At 34.6% G+C, this 15,053-nt stretch overlaps 1 pseudogene; it reads left to right on the forward strand.

The window, feature by feature from the left end:
* The first annotated feature begins 9,863 nt into the window (after nucleotides 1-9,863).
* Nucleotides 9,864-10,514, forward strand: LOC104656870 (annotated as a pseudogene).
* Nucleotides 10,515-15,053: the final 4,539 nt, after the last annotated feature.

Genomic DNA, 15,053 nt, shown 5'->3' on the forward strand with positions numbered 1-15,053 from the left:
TATCCAGGAATTGAACTCATCTCTGCACCAAGCGGACCTAATAGACATCTATAGAACTCTCCACCCCAAATCAACAGAATATACATTCTTCTCAGCACCACATCGCACTTATTCCAAAATTGACCACATAATTGGAAGTAAAGCACTCCTCAGCAAATGTAAAAGAACAGAAATTATAACAAACTGTCTCTCAGACCACAGTGCAATCAAACTAGAACTCAGGACTAAGAAACTCAATCAAAACCCCTCAACTACATGGAAACTGAACAAACTGCTCCTGAATGACTACTGGGTACATAACGAAATGAAGGCAGAAATAAAGATGTTCTTTGAAACCAATGAGAACAAAGATACAACATACCAGAATCTCTGGGACACATTTAAAGCAGTGTGTAGAGGGAAATTTATAGCACTAAATGCCCACAAGAGAAAGGTGGAAAGATCTAAAATGGACACTCTAACATCACAATTAAAAGAACTGGAGAAGCAAGAGCAAACACATTCAAAAGCTAGCAGAAGGCAAGAAATAACTAAGATCAGAGCAGAACTGAAGGAGATAGAGACACAAAAAACCCTCCAAAAAATCAAAGAATCCAGGAGTTGGTTTTTTGGAAAGATCAACAAAATTGATAGACAGCTAGCAAGACTAACAAAGAAGAAAAGAGAGAAGAATCAAATAGATGCAATAAAACATGATAAAGGGATATCACCACTGACCCCACAGAAATGCAAACTACCATCAGAGAATACTATAAACACCTCTACGCAAATCAACTAGAAAATCTAGAAGAAATGGATAATTTCCTGGACACTTACACTCTCCCAAGACTAAACCAGGAAGAAGCTGAATCCCTGAATAGACCAATAGCAGGCTCTGAAATTGAGGCAATAATTAATAGCCTACCAACCAAAAAAAGTCCAGGACCAGATGGATTCACAGCTGAATTCTACCAGAGGTACAAGGAGGAGCTGGTACCATTCCTTCTGAAACTATTCCAATCAATAGAAAAAGAAGGAAGCCTCTCTAACTCATTTTATGAGGCCAACATCATCTTGATACCAAAACCTGGCAGAGACACAACAAAAAAAGAGAATTTTAGACCAATATCCCTGATGAACATCAATGCAAAAATCCTCAATAAAGTACTGGCAAACCGAATCCAGCAGCACATCAAAAAGCTTATCCACCATGATCAAGTGGGCTTCATCCCTGGGATGCAAGGCTGGTTCAACATATGCAAATCAATAAATGTAATCCAGCATATAAACAGAACCAAAGACAAAAACCACATGATTATCTCAATAGATGTAGAAAAGGCCTTTGACAAAATTCCACAGCCCTTCATGCTAAAAACTCTCAATAAATTTGGTATTGAGGGAATGCATCTCAAAATAATAAGAGCTATTTAGGACAAACCCACAGCCAATATCATACTGAATGGGCAAAAACCGGAAGCATTCCCTTTGAAAACTGGCACAAGATAGGGATGCCCTCTCTCAACACTCTTATTCAACATAGTGTTGGAAGTTCTGGCTAGGGCAATCAGGCAAGAGGAAGAAATAAAGGGTATTCAGTTAGGAAAAGAAGAAGTCAAATTGTCCTTGTTTGTAGATGACATGATTGTATATTTAGAAAACCCCATCATCTCAGCCCAAAATCTCCTTAAGCTGATAAGCAACTTTAGCAAAGTCTCAGGATACAAAATTAATGTGCAAAAATCACAAGCATTCTTATACATCAGTAACAGACAAACAGAGAGCCAAACCAGTAATGAACTTCCATTCACAATTGCTTCCAAGAGAATAAAATACCTAGGAATCCAACTTACAAGGGATGTAAAGGACCTCTTCAAGGAGAACTACAAACTACTGCTCAGTGAAATAAAAGAGGACACAAACAAATGGAAGAACATACCATGCTCATGGATAGGAAGAATCAGTATCGTGAAAATGGCCATACTGCCCAAGGTAATTTATAGATTCAATGCCATCCCCATCAAGCTACCAATGAGTTTCTTCACAGAATTGGAAAAAAAACTGCTTTAAAGTTCATATGGAACCAAAAAAGAGCCCTCATTGCCAAGACAATCCTAAGTCAAAAGAACAAAGCTGGAGGCATCACACTACCTGACTTCAAACTATACTACAAGGCTACAGTAACCAAAACAGAGATATAGACCAATGGAACAGAACAGAGTCCTCAAAAATAATACCACACATCTACAGCCATCTGATCTTTGACAAACCTGAGAGAAACAAGAAATGGGGAAAGGATTCCCTATTTAATAAATAGTGCTGGGAAAATTGGCTAGCCATTAGTAGAAAGCTGAAACTGGATCCTTTCCTTACTCCTTATATGAAAATTAATTCAAGATGGATTAGAGACTTAAATGTTAGACCTAATACCATAAAAACCCTAGAAGAAAACCTAGGTAATACCATTCAGGACATAGGCATGGGCAAGGACTTCATGTCTAAAACACCAAAAGCAACGGCAACAAAAGCCAAAATTGACAAATGGGATCTCATTAAGCTAAAGAGCTTCTGCACAGCAAAAGAAACTACCATCAGAGTGAACAGGCAACCTACAGAATGGGAGAAAATTTTTTGCAATGTACTCATCTTACAAAGGGCTAATATCTAGAACCTACAAAGAACTCAAGCAAATTTACAAGAAAAAAACAAACAACCCCATCAAAAAGTGGGGAAAGGATATGAACAGACATTTCTCAAAAGAAGACATTCATACAGCCTACAGACACGTGAAAAAATGCTCATCATCACTGGCCATCAGAGAAATGCAAATCAAAACCACAATGAGATACCATCTCACACCAGTTAAAATGGCAATCATTAAAAAGTCAGCAAACAACAGATGCTGAAGAGTATGTGGAGAAACAGGGACACTTTTACACTGTTGGTGGAATTGTAAACTAGTTCAACCATTACGGAAAACAGTATGGCGATTCCTCAAGGATCTAGAACCAGAAGTACCATATGACCCAGCCATCCCATTACTGGGTATATCACCAAAGAATTATAAATCATGCTGCTATAAAGACACATGCACACATATGTTCATTGCGGCACTATTCACAATAGCAAAGACTTGGAATCAACCCAAATGTCCATCTGTGACAGACTGAATTAAGATAATGTGTCACATATACACCATGGAATACTATGCAGCCATAAAAAAGGATGAGTTTGTGTCCTTTGTAGGAACATGGATGCAGCTGGAAACCATCATTCTCAGCAAACTATCGCAAGAACAGAATACCAAACACCGCATGTTCTCACTCATAGATGGGAACTGAACCATTAGATCACTTGGACTCGGGAAGGGGAACATCACACACTGGGGCCTATTATGGTGAGGGGGAAGGAGGGAGGGATTGCATTGGGAGTTATACCTGATGTAAATGACGAGTTGATGGGTGCTGATGAGTTGATGGGTGCAGCACACCAACATGGCACAAGTATACATATGTAACAAACCTGCATGTTATGCATAAGTACCCTAGAACTTAAAGTATAATAATAAAAATAAATAAATAAATAAATAAATAAATAAATAAATAAATAAATAAAAAGAAAAAAGAAATTAAAAAGAAATAATAAAACAAAACTCCCCCCCCCAAAAAAATAAGACACACAGCCTGAAATCTTTTTACTTTCTGTAATTCTGTTATGGGGTAGCATCTGCTATGATGCACACCCTCCACTTCATTATTTTGTGCTGATAATGGGTGATCTCCTATCTTTGTTTATTTTATGTCAGGGTGACCTAACATATCCTTTACAGGCCATTTGTACAAATGCCACAGGGTTTCAAGGGGTTCTGTGCAAAATTCTTGTATGCCTTCTGCCCATTGTGCTTGAATAACTCAGCAATTATTCTTACTGCACAATAGCCAGTCCAGTGTATCTGTTTTAATCTGAATTGTAGTGTGTATTGGTTAAAGAGGAAGGCTGGTCAAGCACCACCTGTTTCATGCTGAGAAGCTTTTACAATGAAGAAGAAAGATACTGTGATGCTGATAAAAATAACGGAAGACTGAATGTTTTTGGCTATGACTCCACTAATAGACCAGCAGCACTGAAGGATGGAAACTACTGCTTCTCAGTGGACAATACACTTAACTTTTTGTAAATGTTCTATTTACATAATGGAAATAAATTATATTTAGCCTTCATTCCCTTTGCTTAATCAAGATACTACATTCCATTTTGTGAGACAATATCTGATGGCTAGTATTTCTGAAGTGATATGAGACATTAATCCAGTGGACTGAGAAGGTTTCAATTTTTCTTGTAAACTACTTGTAAAATTTGTCTTCCATTGGATATCCCTATCTCTATTCCTTTTACAGCTCTATTTGAAAATTAACACTAATTTCTTAAATAGTATCATAAAAAGAGTATATTTTACCTCCAAAAGAATAATAAGATATAAAATAATTTTCAATGAATTTTTCAGAAAAATATTACACAAGTTTTTTTTTTTTTTTTATTCCCAGCAGTCATAAATTACCAGTACTGCATTATAGTTTGGTCTGCTCTAAAAGAAAGGAGGGAACAATAGAAATTGTTTATGATTTATGCTTAGGTTAGGAAAGAAACTATATTTTAAAAGTGTGTGCATTCCACAAATTTCACTTTCACTAAACCCTTCCTCCCTTTATGAATCAGAATAAATCTCACTTTTACCCTGAAGGGAAGCTTTACATGTCACAAAAAAAGAAACTAGCTGAAAACAAGTGTTCTCTGTAACAACAAAGTAGTCTGTATGTCTGAAGGCTTTTAGTTTTTTCAACAACTTTTTTTTTTTTTAAGATGGGAAAATTTACTGTCTTGGTGGAGGTTTTGTAGGTATTTTTTTAGTCCATATTTGTTACACTTTTGTTAGCCTCAAAAATAGTTACCATGGTAATAGTTCCATATATATCTAATCTCAGAGCTGAATTATAGAAAACCTTCCCACAGGGTTGCATACAATGCCATTGACGGGTTTCACCTAGCCTATTATTTAAAGTAGGAATTATTTTAAATAATATCAAATTGTTACATTCTATTCATGACTTTCTTTTGTAACTCTCAAGTTGGTGAAATCCTTTGGTGTGTAATTTTGGAAGAACTGTGCTTAATTTCAATTTACATTTTTAATCATTTTTAACTGCTTTTCCTTTTATGAATGCTATATAAGCTTAGATATAGATGATAGTTTATTTTCTTTTATAACTAAATGCTCCTAAGGACTTACCAAAAATAATTATTGTAACGTAAAATCTGTAGTAGATCATAATACTGGCAACTTCTAAGAACGCTTAGATATAAGAAACTCATTTTCTCCAACAGGTACCCATAATATATGAACAAGAGTTATAAATAAATGAAACATGACCCTAGATCCACAGGCTTTAAAGGAACTTTGATAAGCCATCCAGTTTAGTCTCCCAACTCCAGTCTTAACAGTCTTAACAGAAATTAAATCACCCAGTATAACAGTTTTCTAGAGAACATTCTGTAAAGATGACTCCTCTGCCCTCCACAATACTATACTTCAATGTTTCGCAGCTCTTACTTTTCAGAAAGCCTTACCAGTATTTAACCACTTTGTATCTGGCTGCATTTTAACTACCCCTCCTCCAGCTCTTTGCCATATTTGCTCACTAACATCTATAAGATACTCCTTAGTCATGGAAAGAACTCAGAACTCAGGAAGTCTCTAATATGTTTTAAATTAAAATTTTGTTAACAATGGCAACCTGAATATGAAGAAATGTAAAAATAACATGCACTGACAATTTGAGATTACGAAGAACACTAGGATAAGTCTACCTACTGAATAGTTATTAAAGATGTTGGTTTAAAAGACTATTTACAAATGCTGAAAAGTCTTTTGTACATTGTAAAATAAAAGAAAGGGAGAATGAAATTGTAATATTGTAACATAGTGTGATTATAACCAGATCTAAAAACATGTGACTATAGAGACTTAGAATGAAATACACCCGTTGATTACTATGTTATGGTATTGAAATGTGAGTTTTTTATTCCATTTACCAACTTTTGGCAGTTTCTTATTATTTTATAATTTTTTCAGGAAAGAAAAATAAAATACATGTGTCAAGTCATACATGAAGCTAAATCTACACCCATTTTCAACTTTTTCTCTCTTGCTTGCCTTCATCTTTGAGACTGAGGGAGCTCAACACAATTTAGAGCTTTTCTCTCCCAATCTCGAAAGCAGGAAGTATGACCATGAAAGAGCTCTGGAAAATGAGACATATGCAGACATCTGCTGGGATATATCTGAGAAAACACGCTTTCCTTCAGAAAAGAAAGACTGATAACTGTTGGTAGTCTTTATCTTCTGTTCACCCATCTATTTTTCCAGCCTTGAATGGAAACTTCATTCCTAAACTGAAACTTTTATCTAAGAACCACGATTGAAAGTCTAATGCTGCCCTTGATATAATTTAGCTACTCAGCCAACACCAGCAATTTTGAGACTTCTGTAATAAAAGTAAAATAAATCTCTATTTGTTTCAACCACTACTGCCCAAACAATCTGGGTATTATAGCCAGAATATTTTCTTTTTTATCCAATAAGGACAATATTATTGTGAGTCTGGTATCTTTAAGTCACTATGAGAAATGGTTTCACAAATTTAATCTCATTCCTCAAATTGTTGGATTGCAGAGTCACTTGAAAACTTTTGTTTTTCAATATATTATAGGTATGTTATTTGCTATTTTTACTACACAAACTTAAAGGAAAGTTTTTCTTTTTTTTTCTTTTTTTTCTTCAACTGAAAAGATTTGTGTTGTAATTAGATGTGAATTAATATGAAGATTTTGATGCTGAACAAATAAATGAATCCCGTCAATGATTATGTTTCCCCTATTATACCACTTGGTTTTACATATTCAGAGAAATAGTCTTGGCAAAATACAAATTTAATTTACAAAGAAAGCACCTGCATTTGAGTTTTTCTTGTTTTTGATTAACGTTTAATAAGATTCCAAGTCTGAAATCATCAGCAAGCCTGCTTTTTAAAAGAAATTTAAGTGACTGCAGAGCTATTGTAACTGGCATTTTCATAGAAAATATTCCTCCTGATTATGTGTGCCTTTTATGTATTACCGGCCCATGTTACCAAGTTAGCTAATGCTACCTTCAAGAATAAAATAATTAAGGTATTTTGTGCATTCATAGACGGATCAAAAGCAGAAAGAACATAAGCCAAGGAAATGTCCTCATCCTTATATAGTCCCTTTGAACTATATTAAAATTTAGGATTGCTATTTTTATTTTAACAAGTAAAAGGAGATGCTGTCAGAATGAAGATAAGATTAGGATTCTATACCAAATGAAGTATTTCTGACTCCTAGTTCCTGTTCCATTCTTTCTGCCAGAAAAGCAGCAAAGATACCACCCACATTGCTGCCTTACTGTTTTTCTGAAGGTCATTCAGGCAAAGGATTTCCAGTAGAATTCTCTCTAATATAAATCTATCTATGATCACATTGTTTTTCTTGGTGAAACCAAGGATTGCGTTTCTTCATTAGAAAATGGTTGCTTTTCCACTGCTGCGCTTCACAGAAACAATATCTTCCTCTCCTTTTGCATGTGACACCCACGGGAACACTGAAATCCACAATCTCTGGAAATGTACAGAAGTTAGATCCAAATGCTTCAAAATAAAGTATCTAAATTAAAAGGTCTGTTGGCACAGGACGTATTTCCACTAATAATTTTGAAAACTATATTAATACTCCTCTGATGCTATCTTTTCTCTTCACAAAAGAACCCATTTTTCTTTTCACTTGCCTCTCGGGGCAGGGGGGAGTTTACCATTGAAAAGTGGTTTCTTAGCCAGGGTGTAATAAACAACACAAAGGAGAAGAAAAGGGAACTATTGGCTGGGTTTTGAATTTATGCTCACGGTTAACACTATGTAATATTTAAAATATCACCTTTTAAAAATATTGCTTTATAATTATATATTTATAATCTTATTTTTATTAAAATAAACAAGTTTAGCAACTAAGATCCATTAAAATCATCTTGGACTCAGCTACAATTCTCAACATTTCTCATATGTTGAGAAAATAAGTGAAAATAAAACTAACCAAAAAAGTAGCACTGCACAGGCAACAAAAACGAATGGGATTACATCAAACTAAAAAGCTTCTGCACAGCAAAGGAAACCATCAACAGAGTGAACAGACAACTTACAGAATGGGGAAAAACAAGCTTGCAAACCACATATTTGGTAAGAAGCTGACATCCAAAATATATAAGTAACTCAAATAACTCAATAGCAAGAAAACAACCCAATTAAACATGGACAAAGGACCTAAATGGACATTTCTCAAAATAAAACATAAAAATGGCCAACAGGTATATGAAAAATGTATAACATCACTGATCAGCAGGGAAGTACAAATTAAAAGCACAGTGAGATGCCTTCTTATACCTGTTAGAATGGCAATTGTCTAAAAGATGAAAAGTGTTGGACAGGAAGTAAAGGAAACCCTTTCACACTATTGACAGGAATGTAATTTGGTACAGTTATTAAGGAGAACAGTATGGATATTCCTCAAAAAATTAAAAATATATCTGCCATATGATCCAGTAATTCCATTTCTGAGTATATATTCAAAATAAATGAAATCAGTATGTTAGAATACCTGCACTCTCACATTTATTGCAGCATTATTCACAATAGCCAAGGTATAGAAGATATGCAAACAACCTAAGTGTCCATCAACAGATGAATGGATAAAGAAAATGTGGTATACACACATAATGGAATACTATTCAACATTAAAAAAGAAGGAAATCCTGTAGGTGAGTTAGCCAAGTACAAAAGACAAATATCATATGATCCCTTCACATATGGGATCTAAAAACCTCATAGAAACAGATATTACAGTGGTGGTTACCAAAATCTGGAAGGTGGGAAATTGGGGAGTTGTTAGTTAAAAGATAAAAAATTTCAATTAGGAGAAATAAGGTCAGGTTATCTACTGTACAATATAGTGACTGCAGTAAATAACAATGTATTCTATTTTGAAAATCACTGAGAGTAGATTTTAAATATTCTCACCACAAAAGATCGTAAGTATGTAAGTAATGCATATGTTAATTAGCTGGATTGAACTATTCCACAATGCACACATATTTCAAAGCATCATGTTGTACATGATAAAGATATGCAATTTTTATTTGTCAATTTTTTTTAAAACAGCAACATTAAAGAAAGTGAGAGGAAAAGGCTGCATATTTTAATATTACCTGTTTAGGAATAAAAATTTTCCTTACAACTACAACAAATTTCACCAGCAGTATCTTAAAAGATGTTTGTTAAGTAGCTCATACATTATTTGAAACTGTCCTTTTCTTCTTAGTCCTTGCTACAGAAAATTTCCCCAATACTATCTAACCTAGTGAAATAGTTATGCCTTATTTAGTAGGCATAAATAAGCTAACATGTGTATGATTGTGTTTCAGTAGGGATTAATAAACTAAACTGATTCATTCTCTCTGTAAGGTAGAAATTCTTTCTTAGAAACAATTGGTTAAGAAAATATTTGATCAATTTGGCACAGGTAATTCCAGACAAATAAGAAAATAAATAATCTTATATGTTCTTGCGAACAGATAGTGATAGTTGCAAGATATGAATTAAGTAAATTTTAACAAGCAGTATAATTATTTGTTAGATAATCCTTAATCTCATCTATGAAATGTAAAGGAAAGAAATGCCTTCCAATAACAGGAAGAGTGAGAGAGTAAGAGGTATAAAAAATTGAGATATGCCTCCTTTCTGGTTAGTTCAGTGCGAGAAGCCATGAGCAGCAAAGTCTCTTGCCACACGGTGTAGGAGGTGATGCAGGAAGTCCTGCAAGGGAACCAGCGCAAGGGCCCCAAGTCTGGAGACAGCGGAGTTGCAGATTAGTTTGAGAAACTGTGACCCCCAGAAGGACAAGCGCCTCTCGGTCACCGTCAGGCTTAAGTCCACTCCCTGCCCCAAGTTATCCGTGTGTGTCCTGGGGGACCAGTAACACTGTGACTAGGCCAAGGCTGTGGATATCCCCCACATGGACATCGAGGCGCTGAACAAACTCAACAAAAATAAGAAACTGGTCAAGAAGCTGGCCAAGAAGTATAATGCATTTTTGGCCTTAGAGTCTCTGATCAAGCGGATCCCACAAATCCTGGGTCCAGGCCTAAATAAGGCAGGAAAGTTCCCTTCCCTGCTCACACACAACGAAAACATGACGGCCAAAGTGGATGAGGTGAAGTCCACCATCAAGCTCCAAATGACGAAGGTGTTATGTCTGGCTCTGGCGTTGGCCAAGTGAAAATGACAGACGATGAGCTTGTGTAGAACATTCACCTGGCTGTCAACTTCTTCGTGTCATTGCTCAAGAAAAACTGGCAGAATGTCCGGGCCTTATATATCGAGAGCACCATGGGCATGCCTCAGCACCTATATTAAGGCACATTTGAATAAATTCTACTGCTACCAAAAAGAATTGTGACGTCTTTCAGCAAAATAATTTTAGCACCTGTGTCATCTCTGGCATTTTTCTACATACTAGCCACTGAGGTAAATTGGAGAGTAGGGCGTGATGGAAGGAAGAACAACTTAAATATTTCTAAATTTTAATTATTCTGATTTAAAAGATTACGAAGTTGAAATAGTTCAAAATTAAAACTCTGGGGAAGAGTTCCCTTTTTTTCCATGTATGGGAAATCAAACAGCATCAGGTAAAATGGGGTTTACTATGTTTGCAAACTTTATTAGAAATTAGCTGTTTCTAGGGAGCTGAAACATTTCAACCAGTGCCAGGAGAGAAGGCAGGAACCTTTGTATTTCGAAAGAATAATGAAACTAAAGAGTTGCAGCCAAATTTTGAAGGAGAATCCAAATGCTGTTTGGGGGAAAAGATGACTAAATGAATTACCAGCGGCTGTTTGTCACCTACCAAAGCTCTGTTGCAGAAAGACATTACTGAATAGCTTTTATAATCTTTTTTCTTATCCTTTTCTTTCAGATCAAGTCAAGCAGAATATAGTTAAAGGCTTAATTTTCACTGAAATGTTCCGTGTGAAATTAGATCTTCTGAATCCAACTTTTCCCAGCAGCCTTTTTTTTTTTTTGTTTTAAGCAGTAAGTAATCAGTGTTTAATTACTTGACTTTTACATGGTACAACCTTTGAGACCTTGCTGACTCACTGAGACTTCAAGGTGTATTGTTCAGAATGTTCAAAGACCCTGTATGTCTTGCTGGCATTAACAATAGTAAGATTAGAAATAGAGAAAGTGGACTGTAACATGCTCTTTGGATTCACCATTGCACACATGATAAAAGCCTCAGATTATTTAACCTTTGATGTTACCAGGCATAAGGTAGAAAAGGAAACATAATTCTGTGCTTATGTTTTTACTTACGATTTCAGTTTTGTTACTAATGACTGGAGCTTGAGGCCTTCAGATGAAAGATATGTCTTTGTGACTATAAAACAGAAAATGAAGGCAAAAGTTGGCAGAAATTTTTATTCTATGAGAACAGACAAATATATAATTCAGAACCATAATATGTGCTTTAGTGATTATGAGCTCTATATATGTTAAGTGTATTCCCTCTTTTAAGGTTTTGCAGATGGAATCTATAAGTGAGAGACTTTATGCTAACCCAAATTAAAACTCATACTACTTTAAAATTGTTTTACAAACTCGATCTATGTAAAAATTATCATATTAATACAGTTTATTTCTTAATTTTTAATCAAATGTCAAGACACCAAATACATTAAGGAAGAAAATTATAGAGTGCTCCATTTATACCAGTGATAAATTAAAGACATCTGTGTGATACATGAAAAAATTAATCTAATGACCTTGTGTCGTTTTAAACATACGCCATTTCTACCCTACCTACACCAAAAAAATTTTAAAAGAATTTGAGATTCATTTCTGTTTAGTTTGCTTGCTTGTGCTGCTGTGACAAAACACCACAAACTAGGTAATTTATAAATAATAGAAATTTATTTCTCAGTTTTAGAAACTGGGAAGTCCAAGATCAAGGCCCCAGCAGGTTGGTGTCTGGAGAAGACCTGTTCCTCATAGATAGCGCAGTCTAGGTGTCATGACGTGGCAGAAGAGAACAAACTCACTTCCTTAAGATCGTTTATAAGAGCCCTAATCCCATCCATGAGGGCTCTTCTCTCCTCTTAATCACTTCTTAAAACCTTTTTATGCCTGGTGTTCCATTATTGGAATGCTAAGCATGTGGGAGTTATTTATATCCTACTGCTCAAGGTCATTACTAAGGTCTGATTACAAAAATTCAAAAAATTGCAACCTCAGGCATAAATGGGTTAAAGACCCCCACCTCTAAATACTATCACATGGGCAATTAAGTTGCAGCATATGAATTTTGGGGAAAGCATTCAGATCACTCCAATTGCCCACAAGCACAAATACATATATAATAAAAAATCAAAGAGAAATTTAAATTAAAAATTCTCAGAAATAATGACTGTCTTGGCAAAGGCTTGCAAATATGGAGTTATTGGTCACTTATTTTGATCTTTCATGTTTGATTATTATTTGTGATAAGTTATAATCTCTTTCTGGTGTTTGCTTTTTCAAAAAAAATTTTTAGCTTCTAGGAGAACATGGTAGTAGCCCATCCTACCATAGGGACTAACTACATTCATAGTAAGTAGACAGCATTGCTTCTTTTTTTTTTTTTTAAGATAAACTGATAATTTTCTTCTTATTCCTCATCTATACCAACAAAGAGAACTAATGTACATTATATATATTTGGGTGTTGTCATAATTTTATTCCATTTTGCTTTCCTGTATTTTCTGATTTTTTGCAATAATTATGTATTTCCTTATCATCAGAAAAAGCAATAAACGTGGTTCATATAAATAATTTTAAACTTTTGAAAAAAGTTTTTTATTATACTTTAAGTTCTAGGGTACATGTGCACAACGTGCAGGTTTGTTGCATATGTATACGTGTGCCATGTTGGTGTGCTGCACCCCTTAACACGTCATTTACATTAGGTATATCTCCTAATGCTATCCCTCCCCCAACCACATGACAGGCCCCAGTGTGTGATGTTCCCCTTCCTTTGTAAAACTATTTAAAAAGGAACAATCCAGAGAAAATACATTTGTTTTCACCTAGAATTAGGTTGATTTATGTGAATTGAGAAATTTTGAAAGGATAAAGTGCAAATCAACTAAAAATGAGGGTTTGACCATGCATATTCCTTTTTTAGTGTGATTTTTATAGCACAACCATTGATACAATGATAGCCACTTCCATAGAGTTGCCATGAGGTTCAAGTGAGATAGAATGAATGCACCTAGCACTGAGATTGATGGGATTCAGCATCTGAAAGGCGGAACAGGAGGAGAAGGAAGAGAAGATGGAGGTGAAGACAGAGACAGAGTCAGAGACTGTGAAGAAGACAAAGACGAAGACACAGGCCCAGACCAACCAGACCAACCCTAAACTGTACTGCATTACATATTGCTGCTTTTCTTTCCCCTTGCAGCTGTAAGTTATCTATCTGAATGATATGTGCAATTTTGAGTGTTCTTTACTTTTTATATATACTACTGCTACTATTTATAGCTGTCTCTGCCAGTTTAGGTCTTTTTCACAAAGAGAATCTCATTTAATCATTACAGATGCCATGTGAGATGGACACTTTCTCCATTTTTAAGAAGAAGAAGCTGAGATTCACAGAGCTTGACTAATTTGCCAGAATTCACACAAAACTAGAAGAGATTCAGATAATTTAAGCTCCAGTCTCTTTGTTTACATAGGACTTTTAAAATCTTAAGACAATTTCTATTTTTCCTTTAAAGTCTATCTTTTTGTTGTTCTCAGGGCTAAAGTAAAAATTTTAAAAACATATATATGAGGAAGTAATATGCACAGCAGCAAAAATCTTCATCTGAAACTGTAATCTTTTTTTCAGGACACAGTACAAATGACTGCATAAGTTAATGGGGCAATGAATTTCTTTTGCAATGATTTCAACTAAAATGAACAATTTTATTTTAGCCATACGCACTTCAAATATGGAAATTCTGGCCCCACTAAAACAATTCTTTCAATTCTTTTAAAAATGATGCTCTAGATTATTTCATTGTTATTGATTTTGAAACGCACATAAAATCAGGAAAATAATGAGCAAAGCAATCTACACTTTTTGTTCAGAATTTGTTCAGAACTTTTTGTTAATAGTTTTATTAAATTTATATCAGATATATTCTTTTTTCATGACATTGGAAAAAATATTTCTTCTTTTCTGCACCCTTTTTTTGTACCCAAAAGAACCACTGTGGCTGCCTAGTTTATCTGTACTTGATGAATAAAAGAAAAAAAAAAAAAACTAATTTGTTGTTTAACAAAGGTAGTAAAGCATCATTTTGCCAGTAAAACTTTTTAAATTTATTGAACAATTCTTCCATACTTTGTAAATTATTTTTATCTAATTGTAGCTACATTTAAGTTAATTTAAAGCATTTTCTCAATAAAAATGTAATGTTTATATTTTTCTATTACTTCCAATTGTTTTGTATCAATTTGATAATTGATTAATCATCAAATTTGGCAAATAGTCATTTTATCTGGCAATTTTCTGGAAAAAAAAACTCATGTTTTTTTTTTTTTTCCTTTTTTAAACAAACAAATGCAACTGGTTTACTTTAGTTTGAAGCTTGACCTAACTTGGAAATAAACAACTGGCCTAATCATGTATACAGTAGAGATATTTAATTAAAACCATATAAAGTCTGCCTTGATGGACTATGACATAGAAACACTCAGCTTTGTTCTTGTGCTCATGTAAGAAGTCACTGAGGTGATAGCACTTTACATTAACCATCCACCTAACACTAGTCGATCCTTAGGTCACAATCCAAATTGGTGACAGAGGTTGTGCAACATGGGAAGTAAATGAAAACGTTCAAAAGCGCTCCTTAGTTTGCATTTCCTTTTTAA

The sequence above is a fragment of the Rhinopithecus roxellana genome, chromosome 12 (assembly GCF_007565055.1).
Source record: "Rhinopithecus roxellana isolate Shanxi Qingling chromosome 12, ASM756505v1, whole genome shotgun sequence".
NCBI lineage: Eukaryota > Metazoa > Chordata > Mammalia > Primates > Cercopithecidae > Rhinopithecus > Rhinopithecus roxellana.